We start from the raw sequence: 12,065 nt of genomic DNA, 5'->3' as shown, positions 1-12,065 counted from the left end.
TGCTCTGGCAGGATGGGAACTGGAACATACTGGAAGTGCTGGGAGAGCGCCTGTCTCACTGAGATTTCTAGGCTGGTTTGCAGAGCCCATGTTGTTCACAGCGACTGTGGTCACTTGGCTGAATCAAACTGACATCTGAATCTTTGGAAGTTTGCCTGACACTGGTCATCTTGGATGTTTCGTGTTTCTGTAACTAGATGGCTGATTGATTTGTATATCCCATCTTTGCTTTGCCCTGGTCTGGGCAGTCCTGAGTGCCAGAAAACCTCTCTCTGCTCAGCACTGAGTGATGCCCATAAACCTGTTTCAGTGAAGAGGCTGCCTGAACCCCTCCCCTTGTTTAAAAAATGACCTTGAATTTCTGGGGTGTTTTGAAAGCAGTGATCACTAGGGAAAGATGCTGGCTCTGCTTAGGCACCCACTGCCACAGAGATCTGCAGGGTGATCAGCAAATCTTGATAGGAAAGTGATTTATATCCCACAGGCATGTTGAATACAGAAGAGGGCCTCATTCTGCTATTTGGCACAGGTGTAAATCTGGAGTAACTCCCTTGACTTCTGTGGGTCTACTCTGGATTCAACTGGCATAACTGAGAGCAGAGTTTGGTCCAAGAGCCTCCATTCACTCTCAAAGTCAAGAACCATCGCTCCACAGATGGAGACCTTGGCAGATACTGTTAGCTTGAAGGAAGAGAAATTGACCTAGATGGAAAATCCCTCCTGGGAGATGGAAGGCAGATTTACTGTGTAACATCACCGGGTTATGGCCTCCCTAGGAAAAGAGATGAGTCTCCTTGTGTCACTGAGCCCTGGGGCAGGGTGGAATGGAGCAGGGAGCAGGATGGAGCTGTTGCAGGGAGAATTGCTAGTTGAGGATACCACCCAGGAACATTGCAATGCTTAACTTTTAGGCACCCTGCAGTGCCCAGGCTCCCCATACAATACATGGGGAGAGTTAGACTGAGATGCGTAGGAAAGGGATTCTCAGAAACCAGCAAGCTGAGCCGGGAGTCATCTGAAATGATGCTGGAGAAAGGGGTGTGGCCTACCCCCACCTCCCCAAGGAACTGAGGCTCTGGCGTCCAGGTGGACGTCCCAGCCTCTGCTGGAGTCCGGTGCCTCAGCCAGGGCAGCCCTTCCTCGTGGCAGGCCGGCGGGCACTCACAATAGCGATGAGTCCAGTGGTGATGGCACCATGCTGGGCTGTGGGAGACATTTTCAAATCCTGCTCTGCCTGATTTGAACCTGGGTGTCTCAGCTCCCAGCTGAGTGCCCCAAGCGCTGGGCTACGAGCCATCCTCGCTGTGCCTGTCTGGCCCAGTGAATAGCTAATTATTTAATACAAAGGAAAACGGCCTTAACAGGCGAGACTAAGAGAGCCTCAGCTGAGCATGCCCAAAACTGTGCTGGTCAGGGCTCAGCGGGGAGACATGGGTTAAGGTCAGGCAGAGTAGGGCTGTTACGCACCTACTGGCTTAGGTGGCAGCTGAGCTGGGGCTTTGAGGAGCTGAGTGGTGCCTTCCTGTTGGACTGAAGCACTTCTATCCCTTTGTGGAGCCATCCCCCGTTCCCATATCTGCCCATGCACTACCTGGGAAAGGATACCGCTTCCAGGCCATCTGGAATGAACTGACCCCATGTGAGATGATCCAGAAGCAGCCAAGTTCCCATGGTGCCATATGATTGCAAGGAAAGCTGGCTGGGTTTCACCTTGACCATAGCTCATGGAAGAGGAAGAGATTTGCATCTGTTAAACAGCAGCTTGGAGAGCTGAGGACACAAGTGGCTCCTCCTTGTGAACTGTGCTGGCCCTGTCATGCTCACACACCGCCAGAGGCTCCCACAGTTACCAGCGGGTACTGCCCTGGAAGGTGCAGGGGACAAAGGATTAAAGTGTCTGAAAATGTTAGGGTTTGATTCTGTAAAGCTCCAGCCATTCCCTGACCCGAGGATGTATACAGCAGGTGCAGACTCGGCTCCTCTTTGTCTTTTATTCTTATATAGTCCATGTGCATAGCTCAGTAGGACTGAATATTTGGGGGGTGTTAATGTAATTAATACTCCTGAGGGCATTCTGTGCCCAAGAGTTAAAAATTCTGCACAATTCTGCAAATGTTATTTATCAAATAAATGTGGAGGCTCCAGCCTGGCATTGGGGAGCACAGGCCATGGGCTGCACAGAGGTGGGAGATCACTGTGCAGCTCCCACTCTGGGACACAGACTCAGCGGCGAGGCTGCACCCAACCTTGACACAGCGCAAGGACCAGGTCTGCCCCAGAAACACCCCAGAGCCCTGCCCCCTGTGCCAGGTGCACCAGGTGTGGGCAGGCAGGCTCAGCAGGGTAGGATCCAAGTGTGGATGGGCTTAGTGTGGGGGGAATGTGGGTGTGGGTTGAGAGGGTTCTGTGTGGGGCAATCTGGGTGTGGGCAGCTCAGTGGGGGGTCTAGGTGGGGGGGGATCTGGATGTGCAGGGGCTTATTGGGGGGGTTCAGGGTGCAATGGTGATGGGACTCTGCAGGGAGGGTCCAGGTGAAAATGGCTGGGGCTCAGCAGGTGGGGTCTGAGTGTGTGAGGTGGGATAGAGCTCGGCAGGGGGGGGTCTGGGTGTGGGGGGCTCAATGGGGGGAGCCAGATGCTGGGGAAATGAGGCTCAGTGGGGTTGGGATCCAAGTGCAGCTGGTTAGCGCTCGGTAGGGGGGGATCCAGATATGGGTGACTTGTCAGGGTGGTCCAGGTGCATGGGGAGTGGGGCTTGTGGAGGCGGGGAATCTGGGTGCAAGGAGGGGTAAGGCTTGTCGGGAGGGTCTGGATGCACGGGGGTTGGACAGATGCTGGAGCAGCTCCCTGTACAGTGATTTCTCCCCCCCCCCCCCCGCAGCTGAGGAGCAATGGGTGCAGGAAGCGTGGTGCGGGGGAGTTTGCAGAGTTTCCTATAGCTGGGGGAGAAATCTGGGGGTGTGTCTGACCTGGTCCCAGATGCTGTGCAGGGGAAGAGGAAATCCCATCTTGCCCAGCCGGGACTAGCAGCTGAGCCCAGTGCAGGGTAGGAGCCACCAGCCCTGTCTTTCCCAATCCCACCCCATACCCCACAGTGATTTATCTCTCTGCCGGCTGCCCTGGGCACCCAAAACATACCGCTGGGGAGAGTCGCGTGATTGCTCTCGTGGCTTCCCTTTGCTTCCCCATCAGAAAGTCCTTTTTCTGTGGGGAAACAAAGAAATCTGTAGGAGACATAAATTCTGTGCATGCGCAGTGGCACAGAATTCCCCCAGGAGTCAATTAATCTGTGCATCCCCCCACCCCGCCACTGGGCAGAATGCTGCAATTTTGTCTCCAGAAACACATGTTCACTCAGCTGAACTGAAAAGAGCCCCTGATCACTGTAAGAGTGCTAGGTTTTATACCCTTGATGGGCCTCCAGTCTCCAGAGCGTGTCATCACCACGGACACCGGAGCGGGTCTGATATTTTGTCTGGCATTAGACAGGAGTGATGCGTGTGTAACCGTTTTTGAGGGATGTTTGGGATGGGTGTTCCTGGTGATGGGTCACTGCTCGGGGGTGAGAGATTTGTCTGGCAGCCTCCCTGAGATTGGGGTGGAGTGGCCTACTGACCCAGCTCTGGACACGTGGGCCACCGGCCAGGACTCCATTTGTCTGGGAAAGCTGATCTGCTTTCATAAACTGCAGCCTGATCATGTCAATTCTTCTCTGTATTTCAGGCTGACCTTGGACTCCTTGAAATGTCAGGTCAGCAAAGCTAGTATCACTGAGACATTAGTCCATGGGCAGTACTGATGGGAACCCACTTTCACCACAATCATTTTTCTGTTGGTGAGGAGCAGCACGGCCCCAGCTCCCCGCCCCATCTGTCAATGACTGAGCTCAGACACGCTGGGACAGAGTTTATTGTTTCTAGCAAAGCTGAGATCTTAAGGGATTTTGAACTGGGGAAGCAGGATGAGGCCAGTCCCTGTATCCACGGTGTGACATGAAGACAAAGGGCACAATGCATCCCTGATGCAACGCAGAGCTGCTCTGCCAGGGAGGACACTGGTGCAAGAGGCTTAAAATGCGCCCGGCTGAAAGTGCTGGGGTCTTCCACGTGGTCCGGAGGGCTTGTGGGATCTTCTCTGGGTGTATCTAACTGCACAGGTGCTGCTCCTCTTGCGTTCCGTGCTCTGCCTGTGCCCTAGAGGGGCAGGACAAAAGCTGTCAGCCGCTGCGGGGACCCCAGAGCGCCAAGACGCCGACCCCGGAGCTCTGAGCTGCAGCGGGGGCCCTGGAGCTCTGAGCCATTGCCACAGGGGATGGGGGCTGCAGCTGTTAGTGTCCCCCCAGTCACCCCCCCTCCTTTATCTTTAGTAAAAGCCACGGACAGGTCATGGGCTTCTTTGAATTTCTGTCTGTTGCCCATGACCTGTCTGTGGCTTTTACTAGACATCACCGTGACGACATCTTAACCTTACTGCTCACGCTGAGTGCGCTTTTCCAGCCAGTTGTGCATCCACCTTAGAGCGGGTTTGTCCAGGCTGTATTTCCCTAGTTTCCTTATAAGGAGGACATGTGACATACTATCAAAAGCCTTGCAAAAGTTGAGCTCTATACTGCTTCCTCTATCCACAAGGCTTGTTACCCTGCACTGCTACCCAGCTGCGGGGGCGAGGGGGTGGAGGATTAAGTTTGCTCTCAGGGCAGAGATATAAGGGGTGTGGCCTCACTGACGGGGTGGCATAAATAGAGTTGTTAAAGAACTGGCTGAAACCAACCTAGATCAATCAACGCAAGCTCCAGTGACTCCTGAATCGACACTCAACAGTGGGAAACTGGCCAGCAAGGTGGTGCACTCAGCATCGCTCTTCCTGGAGAACAAAGGACAGACGTGTCCAGCAGAGTAGAAATGTGGGTTCTGGAAGAAGCTTGGGGCTCTCTTCCTTCAGCCCAGGTGAAAGTCAAAGGGAGATGGAGCCAGAGCCTAAGAATGGCTTGGCTTGTGCGTTGTGGCTTGACCAGAGTGGACTATGCTTTAGCCTTCTTTTCTTTTTTGCTAAGGACTTCCAGTGTTGCATTCCAACTGACTAATAAATCCTCCTCTGTTCTGAAAATGCGGCCTGGGGGGGTGTCACTGCAAATACTTGCTGAGGGGCGCTAGGGGTTCTCACAACAAATTTTTTGGTGGCCATACTCACAATTTTTCCTAAAATACTTAACTTTAGTAAAAACACATAAATATGCACATATCTACGTCCAAATAATTGTCATTTATTTATGTAGGGCTTTGTTAGACTGAATAATCAAAATAATGTACAATTGTCTCCATTCTTTACTGGAGCTAAACAGAATAGAAACAAATAAGGTGCTTTGCACGTTCTTGTCTTTTTTGTTGTTATTTCTTGTGCTTTTTTGATTTCTATTTTTTTTTTACCTGCGAGTTAGTAAGTCTGCTGTGAAAAGTGAATCTTGTATATTAATGTCACTTTTCATAGCCTCCCAGCTAGCTAGTAAGTCTGACATGAAAAGTGATATTAACAAACATACAAATATCTCTTTTCACAGCAGATTTACTCAGCCCTGGCAATTCTGGGGACAAATTAAGCCCGGTATGGGGAGGTGGGCAGGGAGCCAGTGGGGGTCAGGGGCAATGGGAAGTGAGGGTGGTGAGCCCAGGGGCTGGAGCCTGCAGCCTGTCACCCCAAGGCTGAAGTCTGACCCCACTGCCTCTGGGAAGGTGGGGAACTCACTGGCTGCCTGCTCCTCTAGCATTTGTCTCTCCAGAGGGGGGCAGGGCTGCATTTGAGAGACACTCCGCTTGTCTCTGAAGAGTGGAGGAGGAGGAAATCAAGTCATCATTTCTGCAGGGAGCAGAAATCTGGAACAGCTTTATTCAGTGGCGCACAGCTTCTGTGCTTGGCCATTTAGCACTGATGGGTGGGATGGGCTGGTGGTGTTGAACTGTGGCTGGGAGAGCTAAAGACAATAAGCAGTTTAAGTATATTAGGAACAAAAGCAATCTTAGCAATGGCCTAGATGGAGACAGCAAAGGTGTTAATGATGCAGAAAAGGCAGCTGTGTTCAATAAATATTTCTGTTCTGTGGGTCTGTGACAGTTAGTATCATTCTTCCTTTGCAAGACAGTAGTGCAGGGTTAATACTCACTCTTTTCTCGGTGACTGTATTTATCTATGTATATTTCCAGAAAATGTTCCACTGTTCTAAGCCAAGGGCACAGGGAGCCTTTCAGAGATATTACAAGTACAAACCCTTTCATTTAGATCAGTCCTTAGCTATGTACTAGGCTCATCCACAACCAAGTCATGCATCATTCGCCTGCAGACACAGGTAACTGCCTCCTTAATATTGCTAATATAATGTTATGGAGGTTAAACTATGGAAGGAATGTGCATTCTCCCCGGATATGTGCAGTGTATCTTGGAGAAGGGGTAAAAGAAAGGCAAATAAAATATGCTCAGAGTGAAAACCATCGGGGGCTTTATTTGTCAGTCTCAGCAGCAGCACCTATGGGCAAGTTCATTACAATGCATGACACTTATATGAATTCCCATGATGTTGGCCCTGTTTCTGAAAGCATCCCCTCAGGATGGACTATGTAGACTGGCATGTAAATACATCTGCACGGAGCATTCAGCCACAAAGCTCTCTTCTCCGTTCTGCTTGCCAAGTGAGATAACCTGGCCCCAACATGTATAGATCCTTTAGGAGTTTAATATAAACAACTAGGGATTGAGATTATTTCTCTAGATTTCATAATGAATCTCTCTCTCCAGAGGCTGGAGTCCTTGGCAGAGATACACAGCCCAGAGAGCAGCCAAATTAGCTTCCACACGCTGTGCTGCCAGCATGTACTGAACTCCGCTCTAGGGCAGAGCGTGGGGCTCACTCTCCTGGGCTCATTCAGCCATTAGCCTCTCTGCTGAGGCTGCCAACTTGTGCCAGTGGGTGGCTTTGTGATGGGGACACCTGTCTACTGGGATCTGGACTGAGACCCACCAGATCTGGTTCCTACAAGCCACCGTCTGATGAAAACAATTTTCAGTCCTTTCTAACCACATTAAAAAGGGTAAATAGGATGATGCGGGTAGTTATAGGCCTATCAGTCTGACATCAATCCTAGGTGGGATAATAGAGTGGCTGATATGGGACTCAGTTGGTAAAGGAGGGTAATTAATGTAAATTAACATGGATTCACGGAAAATAGGTCCTGTCAAACTAACTTCATATCTTTTTCTTTGCAATGAGATTAGAAGTTTAGCTGATGTAGATAATAACCATTGATCATGGGTGGCAGGTGAAGCTTCCCCTTGGAGAGGCTAGCCCCATGCCCCGCCTCTTCTGTCCGAGGCCACGTCCCTGCTTGCCGCTCTCAGCCGCGCCTCCCCCCCCCCCCATGGCCCGGGCTGGGAGGGCTGAGAGCTCAGTCGGAGCCCTGGCTGGCGGGAGGAGAGGACTGAGAGCTCAGCCCTGGCCGGTGTTGAGCTCTCAGCCATGGCTGGGACCGCGGCAGAGCTCTCAGCCCTGGCTGGAGCTCCCAGCCTGGAGTCTCTCTCCAGTTCCACGCCTTCCACCTGCAGCCCCGCCCACAGCTCCACCCCTTCCCCCACGGCCCCTCCTCTATTCCTCCCACGGCCCGGCCTCCTTTGCCTCCCACTCCATCTCTTTCCCCCACCCCAGCCCTGGGACCGGAAAAGCTCTGTGCCCCCATTGTGGCCCTGGGGCCGTGGAGGGGAGCGAGAGTTCCTCCAGTCCCAGAGCTGTGAAGGGGGGGAGATTTTTCTGGGGGCCCAAATCTGCCACTCACCCCCCCCCCCCATGGTGTGAGATTTGGCATAGCCTCCCCTAGCCTCCGTTACATGCCACCTATGCTGCTGATGTAATAGACTTCTGTAAGGTGTATGACTTGGTACTACACGATATTTTTATTAAAAAACCCTAGAACGCTGTTTAATTAACATGGCACACATCTAATGGATTAAAAGCTGGTTAACTGATCTGTCTCAAAATGTAATTGTCAATGGGGAATCGTCACGGAGTGGGTGTGTTTCTAGTGGGATCCGGCAGGGATCTGTCCTTGCAATGGTCATAAGCCCAAACCTAGCTGTGCCATTGGAGATGTCCCAAGCTGTTGCGGTTTTGCTGCAAAAGCCTTTGTGACATCACTAGGAGGGCTGGGCAGTTAAGATGTGTGTCTTGGCCTTTTAATAGGCATGGGTTCAAATCCCACTTCTGTAGTGCATGGCTCTCCTAGATGGGAGCTGAAGGTTGGTGCTGTTTCTCCTTTGGGCTGCCCTGGGACCTTACCATATGAATCAGCTGGCTACTGCCCCAAGTGACGATGTGCAGGAGGGACCAGTGTGTTGTCAAGGCACTTGGTCACAAGGGGTCAGTCTGTTTCTTGTTTGCTATTTTTATTTTAAAGGGAGCAGGTGTCAAGTCCATAACCCAAGGAATCTCACGGGACTGACCTTCAGGAGCTCCTGCTGAGCGGGTTCATTTTTATCCTAGTTTGGCCTCCAGTGGTCGGAAGCTGGCAGTCCCATATGGGTCTGGTACAGATGTTAGGCACACACTTCAGTGCAGGTCTAAGTGTAGACACAAGCGATGGAGTCGCAAGCCGAGGCACAGGCAAGGGCAGGAGGGGTTTCACCTTCCTGTGCTGTGCTGCCTTTCACTCTGTGCGGTGACTTTGCGGTCTCAGGCCTGCCCTGCACACACAGTTGCAGCAGGTTACCTACGGTGTGATTTGAATCTGAGTTAGTGAAAGCCGTGCAGCCTTGGGTGTGGACATTCTTACATCATTTGAAACCTGGTTTACATCGGTTTAGCTCACCTCTGTAAATATAGAGGTGCAAGCTAAACCAAGATAAGCAGTTTTAAATGGATATAAGTATCTTCACACGGGTTTGCACCAGTTTAACTAAACTGATTGCATTTAAACCAATGCAACTTCTGTGTGTCAACAAGCGCTAGAAGAACAAATTCCCCTACAACAAGGCTTGTCTAACTTTCTCCTTTGCTTCCTCAAGTTAACTAGCTAATCCCTTTTTCCTGTTACCTTCTGTTGTTACCTGCACACTCTAGGACACCCCACCTTTACCCCTTCATGGGTTTAAACTGTAACCTGGTTAATTTAGGCACCCCCACCCTTACCCAGTTCCTAGGACTCAGGGTGTAGCCTTCTGTGGATTGCAGGGCCCCTTCCTGGTGAAAGTGCCTTACACAGTAATATCCTTAACCTCTATTTATTAACAATCACCAAGAAGATTACACACCTAAGCATACAGTGCTATGCTCACCAATCCTGATCACACAGGAGGACTTTCCCTGTTGGCCAGGCAAGGTCAGTCTCATCTGGGTTCTGGTTGATGCACCTCACAGTCATGTGGAGGATTCTAGCAGCTCTGATCTTGGGCTGTGTCTTGGAGGTGAGTTCTTCTTCTTTCCTTCCTATTCTTTGTTTTTCTTTTTCCTTTCTTTCCCAGCTGGTCTCCTCCTTGGACCCAGTTTATACAGTGAAACTTGAGTCCTGCTTACCTTAACCAATCATTTATTAAAATATTACAAAATAATTCTCTAACCAATCCTAACATGTTGCAAAACAATTCTTTATCCAGTCATACCACACCATCTTAGTTGATTTAAATCTTGCACAATCAGTTATGCAACAGACATAGACAATCAAAGAACCAGACAGAAACCATACAGATAAACAACAGAGAAGTAGGGACCAGAAAGGCAAAACAACAGAGAAGTAGAGATTTCACAATCACAACTGTTGTTAGTATTCTGTCTCGCAAGGAACCACTTATCAAACAAAGTTTTCTTTAAACATCTTAAGATCTGTTTCTTTATCTGGTGGTGGTGGGTGCTGTTAACAGCCTGATAGTTCAGTGTTTTGATGTAATGTAGAGGGAATGTGAGGATGTGACTTTCTGCTTTTAGCTCATGGCTGCTGCTGTCCTAATGTGGCTACAGAAAAAGGCCTCAGACCAACACCATGGCGAGGGATGCCAGGTGTTCGGTTTTTGACCCGACACCCGGTTAAAAAGGGCCCCTGGTGGCTCCAGTCCACTCCGCTGACCAGGCCTTTAAAAGTCCAGTCGGCGGCGCAGCAGGGCTAAGGCAGACTCCCTGCCTGCCCTGGCTCCACGCAGCTCCCAGAAGTGAGACACGTCTCTGTGGCCCTTAGGTGCAGGGAGGCTCCAAGTGCTGCCCCCGCCCTGAGCACCGGCTCCACAGCTCCCATTGGCTGGGAACCACAGCCAATAGGAGCTGTGGGGGTGGTGCCTGTGGGGGCGGGCAGCACGCACCACGCAGAGCCTAGGGGCCAGTCATGCTGGCTGCTTCCGGGAGCAATGCAGCGCCAGGGCAGGCAGGGAGTCGCCTGAGATAAGCACTGGCCAGATGGAACCCCCTCCCGCACCCAAACTCCCTCCTGGAGCCCACATCCCAAACCCTGTCCTGCACCCCAAACCCATGCCCCAGCCCTGAGCCCCCTCCTGCACTCCAAACGCCTCGGCCCCTGCCCGGAGCCAACTCCAGCACCCCAAAGCCCTCATCCCTGGCCCCACCCTAGAGCCCGCATCTCCAGCCATAGCCCTCACCCCCTCCTTCACCCCAATCCCTGACCCAGCCCGGACCCCCCTCCTGCACCGTGAACCCCTCATATCTGGCCCCACCCCAGAGCCTGCACCCCCAGCTGGAGCCATCACCCCCTCTCACACTCCAACCCCCTGCCCCAGCCTGGAGCCCCCTCCTGCACTGCAAACCCCTTGGCCCCTGCCAGGACCCCACTCCTGCACCCCAAATTCCTCATCCCTGGCCCCACCCAATGGGGGATAGCGAACAATGGAGGGAGGGGGGCTGGTGTGAGTGGGGGCTGGGCCTCAGAGAAGGGGTGGGGCGGGGCAGGGATATTCGGTTTTGTGCAATTAGAAAGTTGGCAACCCTAACTGTGGCTACTGCACTTAATCTTATCCTGAGCCAATAACTCTTAATTTTTATCCTTTCTAATGTATTCCTCTCCTTGTGGGTTATGCCCTTAATGAACTCTCCTCTGCTGCTCCCTAGCCAGATCTTCTTGACTTTCCATTGTGTTGCTTCTTGTCCTCTTTCACTGTGTAGCCTCTTGGCTGCTGGTGGAGCTGGAGCAGATGACATCTTCCCCTCCCTCAGAAATCCAGGTTTCTCTTTGGACTTTTATTTATCACACCATGAATTTAGGCCTTGCCTATATTCAAAGCTGTGTCAGTTAACTAAAGGGGTGATTTTAAACCAGTTCAGTTAAACTAGTGCAAAAGACTGTGGACAATATTAATTAGGTTTAAACCTGGTTTATAGCAATTTACCTTCATTCAGAAAAGGATCAATATAAGCCTAGTTTCAACCAAATTAAGTGTCCATACTGGGGGGGTTGCATGGGATTAGCTATATCAGTTTAATATTTCAGAGATTTCAAATCAAAATCAACCTTTATTTAAACCAGTGCAACTTGGAAGATAGACTAGGGGTAACATTTTAAAAAACACCTAAGTAATTAGTACAAATTTACTGTAATTGTGAGCACAATTATAAAAAGTATATGAAAGCTCATAAAATGTTACAATAATCTATAATAACAAATGTTAATGAAAAGTAGGCCAAGTTGGTTTCAGTAATAAATTTTATGAACAGATGCAAGAGAACCAGACAGAGACTAATTTAGTCCAAACAAATAAGGCCCCGCTGATTTGATTCAAAGACTAAAACCATGTAAAAACAGAAAACATGGAACGGGAAGTTAATGAACCAAAATTGGTGTGTCAGATATTATGCCTAATTGGTGGACAAAATAATGAGAGGATGGGCTTTTCCACCAGCCACTCCTTTTTTGTGTCCTTAAAGAAAGAGAGCTATGGGGGGAAAGATAGAAGGACGTCTGGAAGAACAGATGAAGGCTACTGGAGCGAGCGTTAGCATCCAGGTTGTCATTCCCCCTGCACTCCCCATTTCCTGGGACCCCAGGCCTGACTCTGAGATGTCCTAACCAGACCAAGCTCAAGAGAGAGGGA

The sequence above is a fragment of the Lepidochelys kempii genome, chromosome 16 (assembly GCF_965140285.1).
Source record: "Lepidochelys kempii isolate rLepKem1 chromosome 16, rLepKem1.hap1, whole genome shotgun sequence".
Classification (NCBI taxonomy): domain Eukaryota; kingdom Metazoa; phylum Chordata; order Testudines; family Cheloniidae; genus Lepidochelys; species Lepidochelys kempii.
Note: the sequence above shows the minus strand (reverse complement) of the source record.